Source organism: Pelophylax lessonae (assembly GCF_965119305.1).
Source record: "Pelophylax lessonae genome assembly, chromosome: 1".
Lineage (NCBI taxonomy): Eukaryota > Metazoa > Chordata > Amphibia > Anura > Ranidae > Pelophylax > Pelophylax lessonae.
The window spans coordinates 710,623,008-710,639,987 of NC_138768.1; positions in this window are offsets into that span (position 1 = coordinate 710,623,008).

Here is a 16,980-nt window from a genome sequence, read left to right on the forward strand (position 1 = left end):
AATCAAAGTGACTAAAAACCTGTTAAAGTATAAATCCAGTAAACTAAAATATACAAATACACAGTGTAAACCACTCTGGTGAGTATAAAGTGCTACAGTGCTCTGTGCATCACTTAATAAATAATTAGTCAAGAAATAGGATATAGACACTGTAAAAACGTATCAAAAACCGAAACAAGTAAATCAGAATAAAAAAATATAGTGTATAAAAGTCCACAATATAGTGCACTAAAGTGAATGAGTGATACAAAAGTGCTCCGTGCTTCTCCTTCACCCGTGATGCTAAGCCTCTCACCTCACATTCAGATCCCTGTTTCCAGTGGGTCAGAATCAGCTGTTCCTCCTGTTTAAAAATAGTTTATGTATGACATTAAATAGGTAGGGTTTTGTGTCAGGAAGGAGACACCCAAAATATAAATATATTGGTTAATGTTGACAAGCTCTGTTAATTTGTGTGAAGTGCATTTTTTATTCCATTTCAAATACCCCTATAACCACCAAAGGACACCCCTTCCCCCTCACAGCAGACTTCTTCAGCTTCAGATGCAAAGCAATTTTAGTGTATGAATGTACATCAGTACAGCTGATGTTCAATTCGGCTACATTAAATCTTTCCTTACCTTACTCCAAGACTGAATATATGCAACTAGTTCTTTAACCGTTTGCTGTTTTGAAAGTATCACATATTTTAATAATATTTCTTTAAATGGTTTTATTGAAAACTATCAAACAAACAGATGACATAAACAAGAAAAATAATCAGTAATTTGATAAAGCATAGAATAATGTAACTTGAGACAAGTAAAGAAGGGAACATATAATTTTTAGATCCAGAGTTATGTTACAGAAATAAAGATAGTTGTTGTACAAAGTCCAGGCTTGTCCCAGCTCTGATCACGGACAAACATCCGGGCTGCCATGTTACAGGTAGGGGAGACCCCAAGGAACCATGCACCATAATAATGGTTGCAACACATACAGCCAACCAGGAGTAAGAATAGCTTAACAGGTAGAGTTGACCATGATCATCAGTGGCAACCAGTTGACTGTGCTTAGTAATAAATGGAAAATGTACCTGTAGAACTAAGGAGAGCCAAGATAGAATCCTGAAACTACTTTCCGTTCCTGTCACCAGAAAACATCTGGTGGGAAGAGGAGGGATGCTGAGCACTGCTGAAGGCTGAAGTCAACCTCAGTTCAAATTTCTTAGTCTTATTTTGTTGGGCACTAACAAGTTTTTCTTGCATCATGATCCAAGAGATTTTGCTTTTAGCCAAACTGACAGAGATAGTGGGTTTTTTCTAGGCTTGAGCATTAGTAATCTTCGCTCTTAGCAGCATATAGAACAGGAGAGCCAGGGTATGTTTGGAAATTTTCTCCACTTGACTGTTTAATAAGGCAATGTGTGGGGTCTGGAGTATAGCACAACCTGTAACCTTGAGCATTATCTGGAAGAATTTATTCCAGAAACGTTGAATGCGAGCGCAGGACCATCATATGTGGGAGAAACTACCTATATCACACAGCCTCGTCACAGCCTCGAAAACAAAGAGAAGAAGATCCTGGAAACATGTTAGCAAAGCGTGTAGGCACCAGATACCAGTGCAAGATAAGTTTTATGTTACTCAATTAATGAGACATTGAAAACTCCCTTGAAGGAGCCCTGATGCCAGGTGTCCAAATCCCTTTCCTCCTTAATGCCCCGTACACACGTGCAGATTATCTGAAGACTTTTGTCTTCAGATTTACCTTTTCTATGTAGTGCAAGGGCCTGCCGGATTGCATACAAATTGAAAGTGTTTAGGTTTGACCTCATATTATATGGTTTTGGTAAGTCTGCAGACAAAAGTCTTCAGATAATCTGCACGTGTGTACGGGGCATTAGATCCAGTTCCCAGTTCTGAGCTTAAGCCAACTTGTCCATGTAATTGGCCAATAACACATACATAATGAAGATACCTCCCCTTTGATTTGGGAGTTCTGAGCACCAACGTTCATTTGTGGTAATTCTAAGGGGTTGAGTTTTTTGACCCAAATGGAGTGCATGAAATGGGAGATTTAGGATAGCATAAATTTTTCTTCAGGGGACATTGAGTTCAAAAAAATGCATTATGCAAAACAGCTCTTTTTTTAACCACCATTGAAAGGCTTTATTATTCAAACCTGGAGGGAATTGTGGGTTGTGAAATAGGTGAGCCGGGGGTCTAAGCTCCGAGACAAGAGAAGGGTGTTTGTGGATTTGATCACTTAGCGCAAAAGAGTGTGATAAAGCAGGTGCATTTTTTAGAGGTGCACCAGGCAAGAAAGTCTAACGTGTGTTGAGGGACAGCCTGTTGTTCCATGGAGACCCAGTCAGGTTTGGAGCCTCGGGAGTAGATCATGGAAAATTGTGATAACTGAGCTGCTTGATAGTACCACCAACGTTTTGGAAGTGCAAGCCCTCCTTGGATTGGTAGACAAAAGAGTTTCGTTTTTAGAACAACAATGGTCTTTTTTCCCCAAATAAATTGTATAATTTTTGATTGGAAACCATTCAATTGTGTCCTTTTTTTTAGGACGGGAAGAGATCTAAATAAGTAAAGGGGACAAGGGTAGAGGGTAATTTTATTTGAGTTGATCCTGCCTATCCAGATTGAGGCCTTCACCTAGCTTCTTATAAAGGGGAAAGTATTTTCCTTCATACAGTTGAGCTACCTTGGAGGTCAAATTAATGCCAAGGCAAGGGACGGAAGAGGAGTGCCAAGAGAACTTGAAATGTGTCTGTAACCATTCTGCCAAGGAGGGATCGACCAAAATGTTTAGGGCACTTGATTCAGACATTTTGACTTGCAGACCAGAGGCGGTACCAAAATCCTTTAGGGATTTAAAGATATTGGGGATAGAGATTTGAGGGGCGAAGAGACACACAGGAGAAAGTCATCAGCCAATAGGGCACATTTGTGCTCCGTGGGTCCACAGAACAACTCCCGAATATTGACTAATGACTCTATAGCAATCGCAAAAATTAGGGGTGAGAGGGGACAGACCTGACACATACCTTTCAATATATTTAAAGATTCAGAGTAGTATCCAAGCAGGTGCACCTGTGCACTGGGATTGGAGTAGAGCGCCCTTAGTGTTACCAAGGAGTGTGGGCCAAAGCCCAAGGCGATATGGCCAGGCCACTGTGTCAAAAGCCTTCTAATTGTTTACTGTTTTGCACTGCATGAGGCACTAGAAGTACTCTAGAGCAGTGGTTCTCAACATTAAGAAGACCAAGGAACTGTACATTCTTCCAAAACTTTCCATGCCCCAACATAGCCATGATATGGTAGATCACAATCAACCTATTGCTGACCCCAATTCTCCACTATATACTGTACATAACAAACAAAAATGTGGGCAATAGACACATATTAAATTCATAACGTATTGTCAGAAGAAACTATAGGGCTGACCCATTAAACCTGGATGCAGCCAAGAACTGAGTAACCACAGAGCATCATCCCCATGTTGAGGTCAAGTGGCCTGGTATGGTTCAGGAGGGGGGGAGCTCGCTCGCCCCCCCCCCCCTTATCCTGTCCAGCCAGGCTGCTTGCTCAGATAAGGGGCTGGTATGGATTTTGGGGGGACCCCACGCAATTTTTTTTTTTCAATTTAGGTGTGGGATTCCCCTTAAAATCCGTACCAGACCCGAGGGGCCTGGTATGGACTGGGGGGAGGACCCCACACCATTTTTTTTCATGTTTTTTTATCTGTATTGCTGGGAGCCGACAATACATTACAGCCGCGAACAAGTTTAAATGTTATAAGAATCAGCCCTACATTACACTGCACTGCTTGATATATATGCTACAATAACTGATATATATATATATACAGTGTATATATATATATATATATATATATATATATATATATATATATATACATACAAACCCGATTCCAAAAAAGTTGGGACACTGTACAAATTGTGAATAAACATAGATGACATATCAAATGTTTAAACTGAGACAATTTATAATTTTAAGGAAAAAAATAATTGATTTTAAATTTTATGGCATCAACACATCTCAAAAAAGTTGGGACAAGGCCATGTTTACAACTGTGTGGCATCCCCTCTTCATTTTATAACAGTCTGCAAACGTCTTGGGACTTGAGGAGACTAGTTACTCAAGTTTAGGAATAGGAATGTTGTCCCATTCTTGTCAAATACAGGTTTTTAGTTTCTCAACTAGGTCTTCTTTGTCGCATCTTCCTCTTTATGATGCGATAGATTTTTCAATGGGTGAAAGATCTGGGCTGCAGGCTGGCCATTTCAGTACCCGGATGCTTCTTCTACGCAGCCATGATTTTGTAATTGATGCAGTATGTGGTCTGGCATTGTCATGTTGGAAAATGCAATGTCTTCCCTGCAAGAGACAACAACGGGATATTGTTCTAGAACTTGGATATACCTTTAAGCATTGATGGTGCCTTTCCAGATGTGTAAGCTGCCCATGCCAAACGCACTCATGCCACCCCATACCATCAGAGATGCAGGCTTCTGAACTGAGTGCTGAGAACAACTTGGGTTGTCCTTGTCCTCTTGACATGGCGTCCCTGTTTTCCAACTTCAAATTTTGATTCGTCTGACCACAGAACAGTTTTCCACTTTGCCACAGTCCATTTTAAATGAGCCTTGGCCCAGAGAAAACGCCTGCGCTTATGCATCATGTTTAGATTTGGTTTCTTTTTTGGCCTATAGAGTTTTAGCTGGCAACGGCGAATGGCACGGTGGATTATGTTTACCGACAATGTTTTCTGGAAGTATTCCTAAGCCCATGCTGTGATTTCCATTACAGTAGCATTCCTGTATGTGATGCAGTGTGGTCCCGAAGATCACGGGCATCCAATATGGTTTTTCGGCCTTGACCCTTACACACAGAGATTGTTCCAGATTCTCTAAATCTTTGGATGATATTATGCACTGTAGATGATTGATGATAACTTCAAACTCTTTGCAATTTTTCTCTGAGAAACTCCTTTCTGATATTGCTCCACTATTTTTTGCCGCAGCATTGGGGGAATTGGTGATCCTCTGCCCATCTTGACTTCTGAGAGACACTGCCACTCTGAGAGGCTCTTTTTATACCCAATCATGTTGCCAATTGATCAAATAAGTTGCAAAATGGTCCTCCAGCTGTTCCTTATATGTACATTTAACTTTTCCGGCCTCTTATTGCTACCTGTCCCAACTTTTTTGAAACGTGTAGCTCTCATGAAATCCAAAACGAGCCAATATTTGGCATGACATTTCAAAATGTCTCACTTTCAACATTGATATGTTATCTATATTATATTGTGAATAAAATATAAGTTTATGAGATTTGTAAATTAGTCAATTCCTTTTCTACTCACAATTTGTACAGTGTCCCAACTTTTTTGGAATTGGGTTTGTATATATATATATATATATATATATATATTATATATATATATATATTGTATTGTGATAGGTCAAGACTCTGTCACTGTGAAAGTGGTCATTTAAAGGACACAGAGTGTGCACATTTGCTCTGTGCAGGACTACAGAGCGTAGATGTGCAGTGGAGAAAACTGCTTTTGCAGATTTCTCCAGGTTTTGGTATTCCTGGATGGGGCTCTGTAGTTTGGAGATTTCATAGTGTCTTGGGAGGGACGGAATCTCCAACCCTATGTCCATGTTTTGTGGAAGACCAGCAGGGTGTGTGCTCAGGTGCACGCAGCCCTTATAATGAAAGTTTAGGAAGACATCAGGGCTCCCAGTTAGAGACTGCTCCACCCAAGGGAGACAGATGGTCTCCAGTAGTCGGAGAGGTTGCACGTGGCAGCCAAAGCCTGAGTGACTGTAGGACACTAAACGGCCTGGGGCCAGAAGAGTGGTGTACAACAGTGTGGAACCGTGTGCATTAGTGAGAAGTTGTCCACACTAAAGGAATCTGTGGTCTGTGTGACCAGCACCAAGAGCATAGGTAGTGCTACAGCGAGAGAGCCAGGTGGGCTAGCATTTTCAGTTTGATGTATATTGACTGGAGAAGAACCCCTACGTGGGAAACCTGTATTATGGACTTCTTATTTAGCCTTTTAATAAAAATGGGCTACCAGGCCCTTAGAATATAATACCTTCCTGCAGTGAATCACTGGAAAAACGCATCTGCCACTGAGCTAAAGGTCCCCCATGTTACTATATATATATACACAGTATATATATATATATATATATATATATATATATATATATATATATATACCACACTGCCTGATATATTACTAGATACAATGCACAATCCACTAACTACCTGCCTAATCTCACTCCTATCTCACCTAACACACTATACGCGGCTGCAGTATAAGCAGCAGCTTTATATAGTGTGGGTCGTGGACTTAGCCCCTGAACCATGATTGGCTAAAGCCTTTGGCCAATCATGAACATTGTGCTGTGATTGGCCAAAGCATACAGGTTGTGCAGGACACTTCGATTCGAAGCTCATCCCTAGTGCTGAAGCAACTATGAGTGAAGCTGTATATGGTTGTGAGTACCTCAAAATTAATTATGAGAGTTTTTTTTATAGGCCATCCAGTGGAAGAGTAATAATAATGGGGGAGGTAACCACCCTAAAATTGACTGAAGTAATGGCACTGTTCAAACAGTAAAAGGGCAGAAATGTATAAACCTTTAATACGACAATTTTATGCTACACTTTATAGAAACCCCAACTAGAAATGATGCTCTTTTGGACCTGTTAATCTCAAACATTGTGGAGCTTGTTTGCTCTCATTCATGTAAAATAACATTTGGGTGTTAGTGACCATTACATGATTATATTTATGTAAAAAACACAGCTTATGTGAGCTTTTAAAACCAAAAAAGCACATTTTTAAGAGAGCATATGTTCCAAGGCTGAGAGCTGCTCATCAAGACTTAGGCTGGCCATACACTATACAATTTTCTTGTTCAACTTTCCTTTAGATTTACCAAAACCATGTAATATAGGGTCAAACCTAAACACTTTCAATTTGTATGCAGTCAGGCAGGCCCTTGCACTACATAGTTTAAGGTAAATCTAAAGGAAATTGAATAAGAAAATTGTATAGTTTATGGCCAGCCTTAGACTAGTAGGGAATATTGTCATTAAAGAACACTAAACAGAAATGGGAATACTTCATTTAGCATTTAGAACCCTTTGGCTGGGTTCAAACATATGCGGCCGCGGTTTCAGTGTGCGGTAGTCTGGTGAGGTTCTATTCACCGGTTTAAGTGCAATTCAGGTGCAAATTTTTACCTGAAATCACGCTTGAACCGAACCCACAATCGCACAGGACCCTTTTTAAAACCACACTGTGGGCACCCCACACATATATGAAGCCCGTCCAATTCATGTGGTATGCGAATTGGATGCGGTTAAAAACGCATCCAATTTCCATATATGTAAACAGAGCCTTAAAGGGCATGGAGGCGGCAGCGGGAAAGGGTTAAAATCAGTATAAAGGTCAGGTCTGAGCATGTAGGTCTTTTACAATATAATTTAGAGTTAGTGACTGGGGACAAACAGAAGGCACATAGCCCCAAATGAACCACAATAGCTCAAAATGTATGTTCCAAAGAAATTTAGACAAAATAAAGGTGAATAAAGCATTGGGGCAAAATAGCTTGAGTTGAGCTCTGGCAAAGCAATTGTTTTAAATTTTTACAGACTCTATTATGGATGAGTTCAGCTTTAGTAATGTGTTGCATTCATATTTAGCGTGTATTTCGAGTGTAACATGTAACATCTTACTATGCAGCATCCCCACACACCCCCCTCACCCCCTCCCCCCCGTGGCAGCGGACACTGTTCTTATCCCTGCAACAGCAGTCACATTTAAAAACCAGCAAAGCTGTCTTAGACTCTGCTCGCACAGCCATGATGTTCATTCACAGAGATCTGTGGCAATACAAGAATGTGAAAAAAAATGGTGTGGGGGTCCCCCCCAATCTATACCAGGCCCTTTGGATCTGGTATGTATTTTGAGGGAAACCCCCATGCCAAAATGTTACATTTTGCCTGGGATCCCCCCAAATTCCTCCCCCCCACCCCGAAGCACCTTGTCCCCATGCAGACAGGGGTCTTATTGGAATCTAGAAGACCATGTGAATGAGTATGGGGTACATTGTACCCCTACACATTCACCAAAAAAAAAAACACTGACATGCGGTGCCACCAGTTGATGTTGGCTTTGCCCCTTACCTATTTAAGAACTGTCAGACGGCAGAGCAGGCAGTCAACAGGGAGGCTTCATTGCGGGTGGAGCTTTTTTTCTCTCTTTTTTTGGGTTCAGCGATGCGGTGGGTGTCATGATTGACAATGGATCTACTACATCAGGGGACATTGTTTTTAATTTTTCTAAAGAAATTGTCAAAAACAGTGTGTGTTTTTTTTTTAATTAATTTCCTTTCCTGGCCTGCCAGGCTGCATGCTCGGATGATAACCTGGTATGGATTTTGGCCTGGGGTTCCTCTTAAAATTTATACCAGACCCAAAGGTCGTACTGCCGGCAATGTATTTTTTTCATTCAGTTATCACTAGAAACAATAGGTGTGTAGTCCCTTTAAGATGATTCATGTTAAAGAAATATTCCTTCTCAATCAATTACTTTGTCTAGTTGACTTTACTGTATAGCTGACCATGCAGTTCAAGATGCTAGTCTCTTGATAAAGACCATGTTGCAATTACAATGCAGCAGTTAGCTCTTCTCAGGCTACATAGGTGAATAGGTGGAACAGGTGAAATCTGTCCAACTTCTCTGAACTGCCCTTTAGCCACTGAACACTAGTAATCTGACTGAAAGAGATTTTCTCTCATCTGCCTTTGTTCTTCCAAAACATTTTCTTACCAATACCCTTCTTTCCAGACTGCATTGCATATCATTCCTCCCTCTCCTGGTACACACTTCACAGGCTGGAACATATGTTTTTCTTTATGGTAGCTATCCTATAGCGATGAGCTGAGGACCTGTGATAGTACACTGAACTCCACAGCTAGCAAACTTCTTAAGAACATATTGTCCTCTAGTGGCTGAAAACAGTATGTATGAAATAAACAATTCTGCAGCATGACAGGTGGATATGTCTGTTTTGCAAAATAAAACAGTTTTGCATTACATGTACACAGTAGGTATAATAGAAAAGTCTCTGAGGTGGCTACATTGATATTTCCTGCGCTGTAATTACACCATGACAGCAAAACATAAAGACATCTTGGTGTTCTCAGTGGGTTTTCCCTTCTGTCCTTTGATGTACCTGTGCAGATGCTCTAATTTTACAGGCAATACCTCAGCCCAATGCCTTTTCTTCACATTTAACCCAGTGTTTATATAACTGTAAAATAACAAAACATTTTTAATAATAATAAATAGCAAGTCCTAAACCGGGTAAACAGGTCTAAATTCCATACATTCCATACAGGTACATATACTGTATGTGCATGTATGTCTTTTATAATATTGCCCCACAGTGAAAACAACTGCATTTTCTATATATAAGTAGGCCAGCTTCATAACTGCAAAATAACTGGCTCCCCTGAGCTACATGATCCGCATTCAAATTCCCAACAATAAGCCTCGACAATAAGCTATTCATTTTAACGCCGAACATGCCAGGAATAAACTAAATCATTTATGATTTACAGAAACATACATTTCAACACATTTAGATAAATGGTTTAAGACTTTAGGCTACTTGAAGGGAGCTACTAATCTTTTGATATCTATGTGGTATGCACTTATAAAGACTACAGAATTTATTACCTTCTTCACAGCATGCAAGGTAACAGTTTTCCTCCTAAGAAATAAACTGCTATTTCCTGACGCTCATGTTAACTCAGTGGTAATGCACTTCTGTATTCTGCTACTGTCACAACAAAGATCAGTGTATGCAAATCCTTTACTATGAAAAATGCTACTTTTTTTAAGGTTCGTGATTGTGTTATAATAATAATAATAATAATAATAATTATTGTTATTATTTATAATGTAACAAATAATTTCTTTAGATGCAAGAATTATCTAGCAACTGTATATTTAAGACTTGACACTCAAAAAAGCATGTATTTAAATATGATTATCATTATTTTATTGATATTATTATCATTATTAATCAATAGGAAAATTAATATAACCCTCATATTCTGATTTTACCCTTATATTGTCTAATCACTCTAATATAAGTGTGAATAGCTTTGATTACTTTTTTTGTTGTTCATCTCTACTGAAACAATGAAAGATATCTCTGCTCTACTATTAGCTTGATGTAGTAATGGAAGTCCTTAGTATATAGAGGGGTGGATTTGCTTATTAAGTAAAAAAAAAAGGAGCTCATTCAAGAACATTTTGGTATGGTGATCCAGAGGTTTACTAAAATTGCAGACACATAGTATTGTCAAATCCTCTTCTAAGAAAATACTACTATTCATATTACATCAAAAACTATTTATCCATGTAGCACCTGGAGGGGGACTACATGTTTTTCAATCATGCAACAACAGTTAAATCCATTAAAAACATAAATGAAAACTAAAGGACTAGAACAGAAATAAGAGTTCTGCATCCACTGCAGGACCTTGTTTTTAATTTCATTTCACACAATAAATGAGCAATAAATGACTAGAACAGATATCCAAGTTCCATATTCACTCCAGGACCCTAACATTAGACCTCACTTTTACTTTAAATTCATGTGGAGTCCTACAAAAGAGCCAATAAAAAACAGAGGAAATAGGATTAAAGCTTTTCGCTTTCTAGCCAAAGAAAGTCACTAAAGGGCATGATAGAAGGACATAAAGACCACTTACCAATGCCCCTTGGCCACCATCTACTATCCAACCAAAAAACCTACTACTACAGATCTGTCTAAAGTCAGTTTTTACTATTACGGGATGCTGTATATAATTCTTAAAGCTGAAGTTTCGGTATGGCTTTTCTGCATAATTATTTTAGTCCAGCTTAAATCAATGTAATTACGCTTGTGCCATATATGGCTAATCTCTGTGGAAGCTGAAAATCACTCAAGTAGGCACTGCCACTAGCTTTTGGGTCTTGGGGTGTGTGGCTGCCCTGCTGCATAGTGGATACAGGAAGTTGCTCACTCAGCCTTGTCACCAATGAGTGCAAGGCATGCTCAATGAATGCAAGGAATTCTCTGATTGAACGAGGAGGAGATCATGATATCATCATCTGCCTCTTCACTTCATCCAATCAGAGAATGATTTACATTGATTGTGAAGAAGCAAAGTGTTCTCCAAATGGTGCCAATGCAAAAGGAGGGACACCCTGTGTGCAATCTTTAGTAAGACAGCTCGACACGTGACTCAGAAGTTAGCAGAAATCACTGTAGTGGCGATGCCTGTTATAGTAATTTCCAGCTTCTACAGAGATCAGCCAGATATGGCACATGCATATTTACATTGATGCAGTGTAAATATGCAAAAAGCTTTATGTGGAGTTTGTTTTTGGTTGAACTAGATGGACTTGTGTTTTTTTTCAACCAGACTAATTATGTAACTATATGGAATTCCGTTTTAAGTTCTATAGGTATGTAGTACGTAAGTACGTAAGTAGTATACATGTGGGGAAGATTTAATTCCATAAATTTTTGGGCTGGTAGTAGTTTTATTTTTTGGGGATATCAAATGCTTACCCAATGTTTGACCTTTTCTGGAATGGTGTAATTTCTTACCATTGAACTGCCAGAATTTATACTTGGATAAAAGTCCTGTCAGGGTTTTTTTTTTTTTTTTTTTTTAAGGGGGCCACACATTTTTATGTCATTTTTTCTGCTGGGTGTGTTACAGTAAGAGTCACATTTTACAAAAAAAAATTAATTAATTTAAAAATATATACAGTATATATAATATAATAATAAACTTTTAAATGTATCATTTACAAATAGTATAAGGGCTGCTATCTGCAAAATATGATTTTAAAACATTGTATATACCCCAAAATACTGCCCAGCTCCCCTTGCTCTTTGTTTAAAAATTCCTCACCTTTCAGTCTAGCAAATGACCATTACTGATTTCTAAGATTTGACTTCCATTGATTTCAAATGGGTTTGGATTTGGCATCCAAAGTTCACTATACCTAACCAGGTATGTTCAGCTCATCACTACCTATTTCTCCACACACACGCACACACACACACACACACTATGAGGATCTGCAATGTAATGTAAAAATTAGTAGAAGAGACCCAGAGTTTGCACAAATGCAGAGTGTGGGGCTCTGGAATATTGATTTTGAGCAGTGAAGGGTATTTTTTCAATGTTCTCTGAGTTTTGTTATTCCGAGTTTGGGTTCTGGAGTTTGGAGACTTCAAAGAGCTTTGGAAGGGAATAGGTCTCCAACCCACTATTCAGATCCGGCTGGTGACCAGCAGGCTGTATGTGCAGGTATGAACAACCTTGATAATGACAGGCTTGGGCATAACTCTTTTAGGAGACAGGTGTGCTCTGCTCAAGAGACATTACTCCATACTGGAGTCAGGGGGTTCCTTGTCCAGGGGACTGAGAGAGTCAAGATAACCGAGTCCAGAGGACTGGGCATACATAGAGCTTTCAGAGAACTGAGAGAGCCCAGGGTGTTATGGGATCCCTTATCAAGAGGCCAGGGTGTGGGCCTGTTCTGCAGGGAGCTGCAGCGTACTGACTGAGAGAGCCTGGAGAGCTGAAAGAGCCAGGAAAGCTGGGTGAGCTAAACGAGGGGCACAGGAACACAGAGGTACTGTGTAAGATGGTCTGAGGGCACAGCCAAAAGCCAAATGCCAAGGTTAAAGGCCTTTTAATAAAAGTGGGCTGACAACCCCTAAAACACAGTTTTGACTGGCATGGACACCTTAAAAATACTACTACTTTAAATTCCCCAGATAATTGCTATATATATATATATATATATATATATATATATATATATATATATATATATATATATATATATATATATATATATATATATATACGAGGGGTCTTCAAAAAGTTTTTGCACATTCTTTTATATTTTTGGATGGGAGGAGTAGTAATTGGGCATGTCTGAAAGTGTCATATGTCTAGTCTGCCTGGCAAGCCAGCTGACTGTGCAATTTAGTATAAGAGTTGTCACGCTGTGGTGAAGATGGCTGCAAAACTTATAAAGAAAGTGCGCAAACTTTTTGAATATATATATATATATATATATATATATATATATATATATATATATATATATATATATATATATATACACACATACACACACATATACATATATATATATATATATATATATATATATATATATATACATATACATATACATATACATACACACAGTATATACAGTAAAAACAAATAAAAAACATTGGTCTAAAAATGTATAAACCCAAAGTCAATTTGAATAAAATTAATCTAAAATCATTATAATTTCCAGTTATTACAATATAAAGCCCAGTTTTACAGGTATTGTTGCCAATTAGGAGAGTTTTGAGTTAATTTTATACAGTATGAATTGGTTGTGGAGCAAATCATTGTTTTTCTAATTTCTGATTAGTGATATTTTTTGGCTAGGAAGGAAGAAATCCTATCATCGGTAACAAAATGTATTGCTTAACTTTATGTGATTATACTAACAACCCAATAGTTTGATAGTGTATGACATCACTAGGCACAGGAGTAGTTATCTTAGTTGCTTAGGTTAAACAAAAATATACACATTCATCAAGTTCTTCTAAAAAACAACAATACATTAATAGAACATTTTCCATCCTCAGCAATACAAAATCAGTTTAGGACATGCATAGCCACAAGCAGAGTTTTGTGTGTTTAATTTACAAATGCATAAGATGAAACTGCATGCAATGTGTTCATTCCTTAATGCATGCAAAGAAAAACTACAGCAAATTATGCCAAACACGTTATTCACGCCTCAAATTTTGTATTGCCCTCTACAATCTTCTCATTTAGGAGGTCTGGAGGATTATCTAACTACATCCTATGCTTATAGAAGAACTGTATAAATCTTTTACCCCAATAAACTCAATGGGTGAGATTTACTAAAACTGGTGCACACAGAATCTAGTGCAGCTGTGCATAGTAACCATCAGCTTTTTGGTTTTATTATTAACGCCTAAGGGTCCTTTCACACACTCCGTCCGTCAGACGGACTCCGTTTATGTCAGCGGCGGATCGATCCGCCGATCCCCCACTGAGCAGGTGTGCGGAGACACAGCTGCCAGTTCCCCATGCATCTCTATGGGGAAATCGGATGGGAACGGACTGTCGGTCCGTTCTCATCCGATCCGGTCCGATCCTCTGGACTGATGGAAAATAGGGTTTCCATCCGTCCAGATTTGACGGATTGGATCGGATCGGATGTCAGCGGACATGTCTCCGCTGACATCCGATGCCCCATAGAGATGTATGGGGTAACCGTTCAGATCCACCAAAAAAACTGACAGGCGGATCTGAACAGTCCACCTGTGTGAAAGGGGCCTTAATGAACAAGTGAAGTTATAAGCAGAATTATTACTATGCACAGTTGTACCAGATTATGTGTGCACCAGTTTTAGCAAACCTTCCCCAATTAGTCTTATTCTACTCTTGCACCAGATAATATATGAATTCTACTGGAATGTTTGCAATCAACACCAGTCTTGAAAAAAATCTTCCGCATATGTATTTGGCACACAAAGGTTTTGCTTATAATGGTACAGTAAAACACCCACTATCATTTTATCACACTATTGAATAAATTCTTCAATTATGACTAAAGAAAATGCACCTTTTATTTATAAATATGTATAAAAAGGGAATTGGTCCATTATTCAGAAAATAAAGACACGGTTTATAATGTGTTACGCATAAAAGAAACATATATACTTTTAAAAGATATCCTTTTTTTTATATACAGACAGCATACTGATTAAACATACATAAATAACAAATGTAACACATTCTCTAAAATGTGAATCCTACATAATCATTCATATGTGGCCGGTCATCTGCTTGATGATTTTTTGTTCTTCAGCTAAACTCCATACAAATTCAAACATAGCATTTAATGCAAAATGCAACATCATTTAAAGCAACATGTTATATGTATCTGTAGAACCAGAGATGTAGGCTACTACACTGATATGAAAAATATTCCTGTGCAAGTCAATCTTGACTCCACCCTAATAATATATCAGTGAAGCCACCTAAAGTATTACACAATAATAGGGTTGCAATAAATGTATAGAAAAAAAAATCAACAATCTTTGATGAAAATATACAACATATAAACTGTGCTATTTTTTGATCAGGGGTGCAATGATGCTGTATTGTGAACACACTCCTCCTATATGTCACACTATGGGCTATGATTTAGAACTGTGCATGCGGAAAAGTTGGGAAGGCAATCATTTCAACTTGAGAAAGCCAAAGTTAGAATGGCTATTTCCAAAATACATTGCACGATTGACTTTTATAATGCAATTTCTCTAAACACCAGCATTCTAATGAAGGGATTACATTTTTGTTGAAAGCAGAATGTTGAGAAAACTTGTTTCTGGGATACAGTGACCTTGCCAGTATAATTTAATTTATTCCTTGTGCTTAAACAATATCATAATTCCAACAGATTGAGTTGATTTTTGAATTACATACACTTTCCATCAGATGAACCATGCATTATAGCTAATAAAGTATTGATGTTTCTAATGCAAAAATCCTAAAAGTTTAATATTAATATTATTATTATTATTTGCAGTCCAAAACAAGTTGTTGAAAGTGCAGACCTAAAAAAGATGAGTAAATACTGAACACAAATATCTCTCAGTGTTAAAAATCTAAAGTCTTTTGGACTTACTAAGCATGCTGACCCTTGGAGTCAAAAATGTTCTCCTATCAGTGCCAAAATCTCAACTATAAAATGAATGTGCTAGGATTAAGGTTTTGACCATAAAATGACCTAATGGAATGCTTCTCCTCTGCTGATTGATTAGCTGATAACTTGCCAGCAGTTTAAAAATGCTTAAAAACAGTCTTCCAACACTCAGCATTTACTAATGGACTTTACTAGAGGACAGGTTCACAGCCTATGTACACATTAAAACATATAAATCTGGAAGCATATTCTACTTTACTATTCCTATTTTGCTTTCCTATGGTGTACTGTTTCAGCAGTCATCATTCTGTGTTAACAACACTATAATATATAAAATGTAAACAACCACACAGACGGTGGCTATATTAAAAAAAGCCTCCCCCCCCCCTTTTTCAAGACACCAGCTCTGTGCCAATGGGCACTGGGACCTTCAACATCTTATTGGTCCACAGAAGATGTAGGGATGTGGAAGGTTTTATGTCCAATTTACCTACTATCACTAGAAAGTAGACCTTGTTTACTCATTCCCTCATTCACAACTAGGTGTTTTGTCTAAGCATTACAATGCATAACAAGGGGAATCACATTTTTTTTTTCAAAGGCCCCTTTTCACATCCAAGCACTCTGTCATGTATAGACTGCCTGTAGTGTGGAATGGAAAAAAAAATTGTATGTGGACCTTTTGGGCAATCCAGACCTTTATTCCAAGCTTGCAGGAAAGGGAGGGACACGAGTGCACCTCCCCTCCTGAACTATCCCAGAACACATGGGATTTTTTATGTTGATGAGGACAAGGACCTCTTCCTCACAACCCTGTCCTGATGGTTGTGGGAGTCTGTGGGTGGAAGGCTTATTGGAATTTGAAAGCTCTCTCTTAAAATAAGGGTGCCATCAGATACCACTATCTACACAGTACCTCTACTTGTTCACAAAAAAGTAACTTAGAAAAAGTATTTTATTAAAAAAATAACCCCCCCACCAGAAAAAAAATTTAATCTCTCATTTATCATCAATCATAGCCTGCTGACTCACTGAAAAAAAATTAATGGACTTGGCCCACATAACCAATCCTAAATGTACTCCTTGCAGAATGACAGCTTACTAGTC